This window comes from Anser brachyrhynchus, assembly GCF_964034855.1.
Source record: "Anser brachyrhynchus genome assembly, chromosome: 2".
Taxonomy (NCBI): domain Eukaryota; kingdom Metazoa; phylum Chordata; class Aves; order Anseriformes; family Anatidae; genus Anser; species Anser brachyrhynchus.
The window spans coordinates 78,416,849-78,427,362 of NC_137695.1; the positions used below are offsets into that span (position 1 = coordinate 78,416,849).

The 10,514-nt window shown below is 37.1% G+C and overlaps 1 long non-coding RNA gene across 1 annotated transcript; it reads right to left on the reverse strand.

The window, feature by feature from the left end:
- Window positions 1–1,103: 1,103 nt before the first annotated feature.
- LOC308190699 lies at window positions 1,104–10,212 on the reverse strand. The gene is made up of 2 exons (XR_013947461.1): window positions 9,382–10,212; window positions 1,104–2,288 (listed from the first exon to the last, which is right to left on the reverse strand). It is a non-coding gene; the product is annotated as an uncharacterized lncRNA (long non-coding RNA).
- Window positions 10,213–10,514: the final 302 nt, after the last annotated feature.

A 10,514-nucleotide genomic window follows, 5' to 3' on the forward strand; every position in this document is an offset into this window, starting at 1 on the left:
GATGCACTGACAGCTGAGTATGTAGGCTCGGAGCTCTGAAACAGGGAGTGTAGTCAAGATTTTGCACTGGAGGTAACTTTCAAGGAACCTAGCCCTGAAAACTGTTCAGATTGTGTGCTTGGAATGTTCAAAATATGATCAAAAAGCTCATCGGTTGAGATAAAGACAGTAAGATCACTCACAAGTTAACTTCATGGGCAAAGAAGACTTAACTTGGGAAAAAGGAATTTAATTTATTGCCAACTAAAATAGATTTGGATGGTGAGAAAAAAGGACAAATATTAAAACACCTTCCATCCACTACCACCACCTCCCCACCCAGCCTCACCTCTCCATCCCTGACCCCTCCACCTACTGCCCCGGAGTGAGCAGCGCAGGGGCTGGGGCCTGGGGCTGGGGTCAGTCCCTGAGAGCCACTTGCTGGTGGGGCCATTGGAGATGTTGGAGCTGGATGGAACTGGCTGGGGCTGGCACGGGCCAGCCCCAGCATCGCCCGTGGAGCAACAATGCAGCCACACATCAGTACCCATGGGCACCCACACCCCATATTGTTTAGATCTGGATGGATGGAGGCACAGTGCAGGCAACCTAAATTCTGCATTGTAGATACTGCCAAAGGTATAGTCATTATTAGAAAAAGAGATAAAGCTGTCTAATATTCTGTAGCCAGCAGTTTCTCATCTCACAAATCGTTTCAGCTAGAGACATTGAGGCTGATAAGGATTGCTGAATCCTCTGACTTCTCAGGACCTTCAATGTAAGCAGTCTGCAGGACCACAACCACCTGTGAGATCTAAAGTAATTAACATTGCATCTAGAGTAGAAGTAGTATCTGGTAACTGCCAGTAACAATATGACCATATTTATTGGTAAGTGATTGAAAAGGAAAAGATTTACTTCTATCTCCACACAGAATCCCTTTTAGCCTAATTCCTTATGTGTTACTAGACAATATACCAATTAATAATAATTAAACCATATAATGGACATGAAGCAGCACTGTAAAAATGAGCATCCATGCTTAAAGCCACACTCAGACGCCATAAGCATAGTACAGATGTCTCCTATATATATACATAAAGTTATGAGAAAGTTAATACTGAAAGACACGTTTTTATTTTATTTTATTTTTTAATTTAAGAGCCGAAATAGAAAACCAGCTTTCTTCTTATGTATATAATTAGAGTCCCTATTATAGAAGCACTGGAATTTATTCTGTTGACTGACAGCCATGAAATTCTAAGTGACATGCTGAGAACTCTGTCATTTATTTTCCGGCAGTCCTGCTGCATTTAACTAACTGTCCTTCAATTTCTGAATATGAATACATTTAGATGTTATCCAATGTATCATTCTTGACATCTATTCACCTTCAGCAGTGTACTAAAAAAAAAAAAAAAAACAATAAAAATTTAAAGCAAGTCAAGGGGCAGTCTTATCCAATGCACAATAAAATATTCTAATGCCAACAGCATGAAGTACATGTAAGGGTGAAAGTTATACAATGCTTCTAAGTATTTACTTCCTTTAAAGTTGTAATGTAAAGTTATATCAAGGTTTATCCTTATTTAAGGACAGCGCTGCATTAGATTATGGGTCTATACATCATTACACACTCCAAAGCTTCTGAAAGCATATCCAATGTACCAATTCCTCTGAAGTAGACTCTACTCTTGCTTCAGACAGCAAAACTGGCTTTATTGTCACCACCTGCTTTAAATATGATTAGCTTCACAGACTGGTACTAAATGCTTAAACTTCTTCCATTTTACAAGTTTTTATGCTTATCCTACTTTAAAATGCTTAGCACATTACACATTCTCAAAAGCTGAGGTGAGACTGTCTGTTGAGAATATTAAGCATGCATGAACAAGGTTGATAAGTCATAGAAATAAAATCATCATATGGTAATGTTTGCTTTATGCAAGTATTATGCTTTATCAGATACATACCATACAGTAGCACTTCAGAAAACAAAAGTCAATTACAAATAAAACACAGATAAATTTAACAGAGACATCTGTAGCAAAGCTTGTGTTTATTACATAAAAATTAAGCTTGAGCTGCTGCTATGGCCTATTCATGCCATCCTGATCTCTACTCCCTTTGAGCTTCTGTTGCCAGGTTCTCCTTTGCTATTGCCAAGTCATTTTTCTTCCTTTCTGTGTAGTATGTGGCAGTCACGGATGCTCCTTTGGTCTTTCTCTGTGCTATTGAGATTCTTTGTGTGACCTTTGGAGCACACAGACTGCGTCCTAGGCTGGGAGATAGCCAGGGTGTCTGTTTCCCTGAAAACCAGGAGGCAGAGTTAAGTACCTTATATCGTTAGCAAGTCATGAAAATATGCCCTCATTTTTCCCTCCTTTTTTTTTCCCCCCACACGACTTAGCAGGATAAGGTCCCAGTTAGTGTTGCTGATGTTGCTTTATTGTGTTTATTTTTATGTGAATTATAAACATTCTTGAGGTAATTCTCCCAAAATTGATTCTTGCACAGAATGAAGGACAACAAAGCATTCAGTAATGTATCAGAGAGATTCCTGGGGTAAGACAGCACACAATGTTTTCTAAAAAGAGTAACTAATTCTAATGTATCCACAGCTTTCATATAGCAGTAACCTGTACAACAAAAACACTTTGGTTCGATCACCATTCTTCCCAATTTCTAGTCTTTTTTACGATTAATGACACTCGCAAATAGGCTCATTTGGGTAGAGAAACCTGCTGTAGTAATCAATGGGTAATATTTTCTTTTGCGATACTTCCAGCCATATGCTGAATCATTTGTGTTCAGCACAGGTAAGTGTATTATTTGGAAGACCCTCTTATTCTTACAACATTAATATGAATCAGGAAAAAAAAAAAAAAAAGGAAGAAGAAAATGTACAACCTTTCATACACAGTAATTTTAGCAAACACATAGATCGTTTTAGACACTCATCGTTTTACACACACACAGACAAAAAAATCTGGTCCAGTGTAAATGAAGCAGCTATGTCCTGCTTAACCCTCCGGACATATCACATGTGAAACTAGTGTAAAGTGGAATGATTTCCTCAGAAGAAAAAAAAAAAAAAAAAAAAAAAAAAACATGATTATCTGCATGTTAAGTCCTAACACTGGCAAAAGAAATAAAAATAAATAAACCTTAAGACTATGAAAATCAGTCTGAGAGGATTTTCTACGTTTCTTTATTCTTATTTTCATCAAAAATAATTTCCAACAACCTGTGAAACCAGTACTTCTTTTTAATGTTTTCTGTTGAGTGTATGCATAAAGGAAAATGAATTGCTTAGAGAAGAATCATTTTGTATTTCAAATGTATCACTAAAATGATGATCTTTGTGGGTCCCTTCTAACTTGGGATATTCTATGGTACATTTGGGATATTCATCGTACAGAAATAATCATGAGAATCTGTTTTGGAAACGTTATACTCTATAACGAAGCTATTTTTTTTTCAGTTTTTTATCTTGCAATCTGACTCCACTCTCAGTAGAGGTGGAAGAAACAACATTCCTAACATAAAACCATAAAACATACACCTTGTGCACTCCATGGTTTTGTTCCATATTTGGAAAAAAAATAATAAAAAAAATCTGGTCCTACAAGTAGAAGAAAACTTCTCATTCTCTTGATAAACTGTAATCCATGCACTGTTTCCAACTTCATGATAAATGATGTTTTCATGGTAGAACCATTCCATGGTTCCTTGTTAGTTCAGTATATACTTATGTTACTGTATCTCAACTGACTCTACAGCTGTAATCAAGTTATCAAATAGAATTAATTAAATATTTGGGGAAAAAAAGAAAGGGGTTCAGGGCTTGGAACTAGATGATCTTTAAGGTCCATCCCAACCTAAAGCATTCTGTGAAGACAGTTTTGCACTCCTTACATTAAAGGTGAGGCTAATCCAAATTTAACAAGGTATTGTGCCATGCCAAATTTGATAAGCCACTTAGTTTATCGTTTTACTAACTGCTAAAAATTTTATCTAGTGGTAGTTCAGTCAGATTAAGTATTTAGTGTAACTGGTGGTATGGGGCACATTAATCAAATGAGGAGCAGTTAGATGGTCTTTACTTTGTAAATTATAATAAATAAATGACATTACTACTTGTTATTTATCTACCTTCAAACTTTAATGAATATTTCTAGTGCTAATTGCTGATTTTCTATATTTAGAGGGAACAGGCACATATGGAGATAATAGCACAATGTGATATTTATGAGGTGCCAGTTCCCTTATAAATATAGAAATTGAGTAATTAGCACTAGAAATATTCATTGAAATTTCAATGCACACTTTGGGATTTGAAATTAAATTGAGCTAAAGTTGATGATCCTTGTCATAAATTAATATTTGGGGGATTTAGAATTTAACTCACTGGAGATATGCTTTCAACTACTGAATAATTTAAATAAAAGAAACATTGCAAGCATCTTTGTTGAAAGGAAAATGCATCAAAGATCAATTATAGCTATTTGACAGTGTAGAATTGTTCTTATCACACTTTTTTCAATGCATTTGTTATTTCCCATTATATCAGTCTATTTCACTTCTTCACTATCTCTAGTAGAAGACAGATGATTTAAAAGTGACAGGACTTACATGTTTTCCAGCTCAAGTCAGTATCTATAGAGGTATGAGTTTATTATAACACCATTATAAATTACACTGCATATAAACTAAATACTTCATTGACATAGACTGATTTTGAGATATTCTTTAAAACCTCTAATAATCTCTTTAATAAAAATTAATACAGAAATAAAGTTGCTTACAAAGACCTGCCTGTAAGTCATGGTAATTTGTGCCTTCTGAAAGCATCACTTGCAACAAAACCTAAACTTTTAAAACATTCAGTAATAAGAAGCCATTTCAAACTCAAATTTGTGAAAATGAGTTAACACAAAATGTCTCTACAATGTCTTTACTCCTATCTTAGCACAAAGCATAGACCAAGGCAAGCACGCTTGATGCTTAATTAATTTTGGGTGTTGACATACCAAAGCAGATCTAGTGAAGGATTTTGAAGATGTTTAATGAATTTGAACATGTGAAACATGAGCAGAGTCTAAGAGAGGTGGGATTGGTTGGCCTCAAGAAGAAAACACCTGGGGACCTCTTATCTGGAGGGAGCAAAAAAATGGAGACAGACTCTTCTTGGTGATGCCTAGTGACAGTACAAGAGGCAATGGACATAAACTGAAATATAGAAAATTCCCTCGAAACATAAGAAAACACTTACTATGAGAGTGGGTCAGGTTGCCTGGATAGGTCTGGAGAAACCGTCCTTGGAGATCCTAAAAACCCCACTGGGAATGATTCTGAGCAACCTATTCCCTAGCTGGCGCTGCTTTGAGCAAGGGCTTGGACTAGATGATCTCCAGACATCAAACCAGACTTCCAAACTCAGCAACTGTTCTGTGATTCTGTGAAATACCTAGGGAAGAATTTGTACTAAGCTTTCCAGTTTACCCAAGATGAAATGTGAAGTTGATACAGGTAGAATGAAATCAAGAAACAACTTCAGGTACTACAGGTATGTTTTTCTGTGGGAGGTGTATGTCTTTCAGATGTTTTAAACTTGTTGTTAATGTATCACATATCCACAAGAGAAAAGTACTTCGGCAGATTTCTTATTTTTGTGCTCCAGGTACTACTAGCACAGCTACTTTAAACGGATGTACTTCTATCTTTTCAATAACATGCATTATTCCTATACAGTTACCTGCTTTTATCTGTTAATTTATTTTAAAGGCCAGGACTGAAGACTCATTAGAATTTGTGATTGTGTTAGAAAAATAATTACAACAATCAATATAAGAATATACTGATTTTTCTTTTAAATGTGAAAATATTTACTTGGCAAAGAAATTAAAGTTAAGAACATAAATTAATCACTTCTTGAGTTGCTTGCTTAACTATGCAAAAGTGCAATAAATCATAATATGATTATTTATGCTAAGTAGCTTGGGTTTTATAAGTAGCTCATTAAGTGACTCCTTATCTAAGTTAAATGTTTGGGAGCTTTACTTTCATTAAATGTTATCTACATTCACATGAACAATTTCATACATAAATTCTTATTAATCAGTTTAAAATAGATTTTAATAAATACACTAAACAATCTGAATGAGCAAATAATTTTAATATATACATTAGAGTTTTAACTGATTGATGTTGCCATCCCTACATGATAATGGGTTAATAAGATACTAAGTGCATCTGACTAGTGAATTAGTCAAACCAAATGAATGGAAGCTATAAAAAGTCCTTCTCATTAAAACTGGACCTGGACATTAAGGTGATTTTCTAAATAAAATGAAATTAACAGCCTATATTTCAAGTATGCTAGTTCAGAATCTAAGCAGTAGGCTCAAAAATCATGTGATACTGTAGAAGAATCTTATTTTTCTAACGTCATTTGGAAAACTTCATTAGCAGAAAAGCATATCTTAATTGAAGAGATTTTGACTGCAATTTAAAACATCATCATGTGTTCTCACTATGAGTATTTCAAAAACTGAAACATCTATATACCTTCTATTTTATGGTTAGCATCCATGGTTACAATCCTTCCACATTAATTGCACATGGGGCAATGGTATGCAAAAACAAATGTGAAGTCTGCCTCTTCAGTGATTTAATCCTATGTTATTCTGTATTCCTTCCTGAATTCACAGTTATGTGAAAAGAGCTCATAGAAAATCATCGAATCATTAAGGTTGGAAAAGACCTCCAAGATCACCTGGTCCAACCATCACCCACCAGTGTCACCCACTAAACCATGTCCCTAAGTGCCAGGTCCAACCTTCCCTTGAACACCCCCAGGGACAGTGACTCCACCACCTTCCTGGGCAACCCGTTCCAGTACCTGACTACTCTTTCTGAGAAGAAATGTCTCCTAATTTCTAACCTAAACCTCCCCTGGCATAACTTGAGGCCATTTCCTCTAGTCCTATGAAGATGAAGATGTACTATGTAGAAGATGTACTATGAAGACTGTACTGTGAAGGCGAAGATGTACTTTTTGCCCTGAAGAGCTCACAGTCTTAAGTGCCAGACATGACAAAAGAGTAGAGTACAGGAAAGCACACTGAACTGTGCCAAGGAGGACAGAAACCATGGGATTTTATGTGGAATCTTACTGGTTCCTTCTTGCTGTGCCCTCCGCAGACGTGGAGCTCATCCCACCTCACACACCTCACCCCAGGTCAGTGCCACTGCATTTGTGGAGTGAAAGACTTGTGCATACTGAAGAATAGATATTTTTGCATTGCTGTGCAAGTGTTGCATTCATTGATGGAAACCATCTAGTATGCAAATCCTCTCAACAATTTACCAAAGGTCATGGGAGTCTGGGGAGGTCCCTGCTGACTGGAAGCTAACCAATGTTATACCCATGTAAAAAAAGGGAATGAGAGAAGGCCCAGGAAACTACAGACCTGTTAGTCTAACCTCAGTCTGTGGAAAAGTTAAGTAGGTTATGTAGATCATCGGGGGGGGGGGGGGGGGGGGGGGGGCGGAGGGAGTTGAAAGGCATTTAAAGAACAAAGATATTATCAGACATGGGCAACATGGGTTCCTGCAGGGAAAATCCTGCCTTAGTTATTTGATCTCCTTCTATGATAAGGTCACCTGTCTGGTGGATGGAGGGAAGGCAGCGAACATAATCTCTCCAGATTTCAGTAGGACCTTTGATAATGTCCCTTATGGCATCCTTCTGGACAAATTGTCCAACTGTGAGATGAACAGGTTCACTCTATGCTGTGTGATAGGGTTGTAGTGAATGGAGCCACATCAGGCTGGTGGCTGGTCCCCAGCAGTGTTCTCCAGGGCTCAATTTTAGGACCATTCCTGCTCAAAATTTTTATCAGTTATCTGGATGCAGGGGTGGAATACATCAAGCCTGCCGATGACACCAAAATGGGAGAAGCTGTTGACTCCCTGGAGCGACGAGAGGCATCACAGAGGGATCTAGATAGATCAGAGTACTGAGTAATTATCGACAGTATGAAGCTTGACAAAGGAAAATGCCGGGTGCTGCACCTGGGACAGAGTAATGCCAGATACGGGCACAGACTGGGAGACAAGTGGCTGGAGAGGAGATCTGCAGAAAGGAATCTGGGGATGCTGGTTGACAGCAGGCTCAACGTGAGTCAGTCTATATGTAATTCAAAGTGAACAAAGAGATACATCATACAATGTAAAAATGCAATGAAATTCCTCATCTACAGACTGTGATGAAGGCAAATACTATTTATAAGGGTTCACGTAATTCCATAATCACTTCTGCTGCAGTATGCTCTTAAACAGATAAATGACTCTCACAGATGCATGCTAGGTTTCCAGAGAAGTAGAAAATTATTTTACATTTCTTCTATGTTTTTAGCAGATGATCTGAACGAGCATGAGGAGCCCAAGGAGATCTCATGCAAAATAGATATATTTAAAGAACATTGTTTTCCAAATCTGTCAAAAAGCAACAGGTGCCAGAACTACATTGTCACAGATAATCATCAAATCCATCATATTTGTGCACATGAAACAGGGACTCCCAAATTAATATATGCTTCTGACTTTAATCTGGCTGTTGCTTCCCATTGATAAAGTAAATATAAAGAAACCTATCAAAAGCATTTGAGAGTCAACTGTTAAATATATCAGACAAGTGCAGGAGGAAGCATACTTCATTACTGAGCGCAGTTTAATCTATGTGGGCTAGCACAGGACTAGAATCATGTGCTGAGCAAGAAGACGAAAGGTATGAGTATACAGTCTATCCTACAGAGACAGTAAGAAACACCAGAAACTTAAATCAGTGTTATGTTTGTGCTTTACATGCTAGTTTTAATCAGATTATTAACATCAAAAAAAAAAATAAATCCCAATTTAGATGCCTGAGTTTTAAACCTTAAGTATTCTTTTATTCTTTCTTTTTAATACAATATTTCATAAAACATACAAGAAAAACACAACAATAAAAACAAAACCAACTATCTTTGGCATAAATGTTACTGATATATTTCCAATTTCATTGACTCTAAGGAATAACTGATTGTCAAGAAGCTAAGAAATATTAGATACATAGAAATTAATCCCCTGAGGTAACAGGGCAGGGGATCATAATGCAAGATTCTCCCAGTTTATGTGAGTTACCCAGCAGAAGGAAACTAGAAATATTTTCCAGTAACTGTTATGTTATTTATGATACCAGGGAAATGCTGAGGCACTGGAGTGAGCAATTCTTACTTCTTCTTCACTCTCCTTTTGCTCTAGCCAGTTCTTGGCATGAGCCTTTACCTCACACTTACATCTCATTTTTTTCCTTTCCACATTTCATACCAATTGCCCTTCTACTGACTCACTTACCCACTCCCTCTCTTCTCCCAGCTCTTCCCAGGCTGTAGTTTCATGACAGCAATAAGTAGATGGAAGCCATGCAGCAGCACCAAAAGCGGCAATCTTAACCCCTCACTTCTCCCTGACTCTCATTTCCACTCCCACTGTGTCTCATGCTGGATTAAAATAAAATGTGTTTTTGGCAAGTTAATGTTCTGAAGAGCAGGAAGAGCACGTGAAGACTAACAGCCCATGATGGATGCGGCATGAGAATTTTTTCAAAAATAGTACCAATTTATACCAATTTAAAGATGGCTCCCTACCTTCATAATGTCCTAGTATTTCCTCCCATACTGCAGTATCTCTTCCTAATCTTTCTTTCCTGCACTATCTCAGTCCTTGACTCCTTAATCTACCCTGTCCCCTCAAGTGCCTCTCCCCTCTTAGCTCCATTACCCCATTTCCCCTTCATTTCCTTACAGTGCTCTTCAAGGAGGACAGCATAGAGAAAGCAATGCTGCCTCTGCCCTAGCTCCTGTATCAACAGCATGTCACTTTCATTTCTGTCACTCAATTAGCTGCCATGACAAGCCACCAGCCTGCTTCCTATCAGTCCTGCTTGCACCCTTAGGCCAAGTTTCTAGACAATGCAGACTGAAACCTCAAAAGGTTTGGTTACCAGTTTTAATTTTTTGTGTGCTTACATATAAAATACATTTGATTGCCTTTTGTCTTTTAATTTGAAAAAGAGGAGAAAAAAAAAAAGTTGACACCTAAGTGACTACATTTTATGTCCTTGCTTCTAGGTGTAAAAATTTTTTTACAAGAAAGGTGCAAGATTCATTTCTGTGCAAACATCTATTTTTCACTTCCCTCTTTATGAGAAATCAAGTCGCCCTGGCAAGGCCATCTTATTCAAACAGCTTCTTGCCAAGCAGTTAAATATGGCAAACATATACAAGAAAAATATGATTCACAGTGCTATTTTGAGCAATTTTACACATTACTGACAGCTATTCCTTTAAAAAAAAAGGCAAAAAAAGCATACTTACATAATAAACACAGAACTGTAGAAGATAATACTTTCTGTCAACACACTATACTTTTTTTTTTTTAGATAAAAGTGCCAATCTTGAAGTCCAATATAAAACCAAACTGAGTGT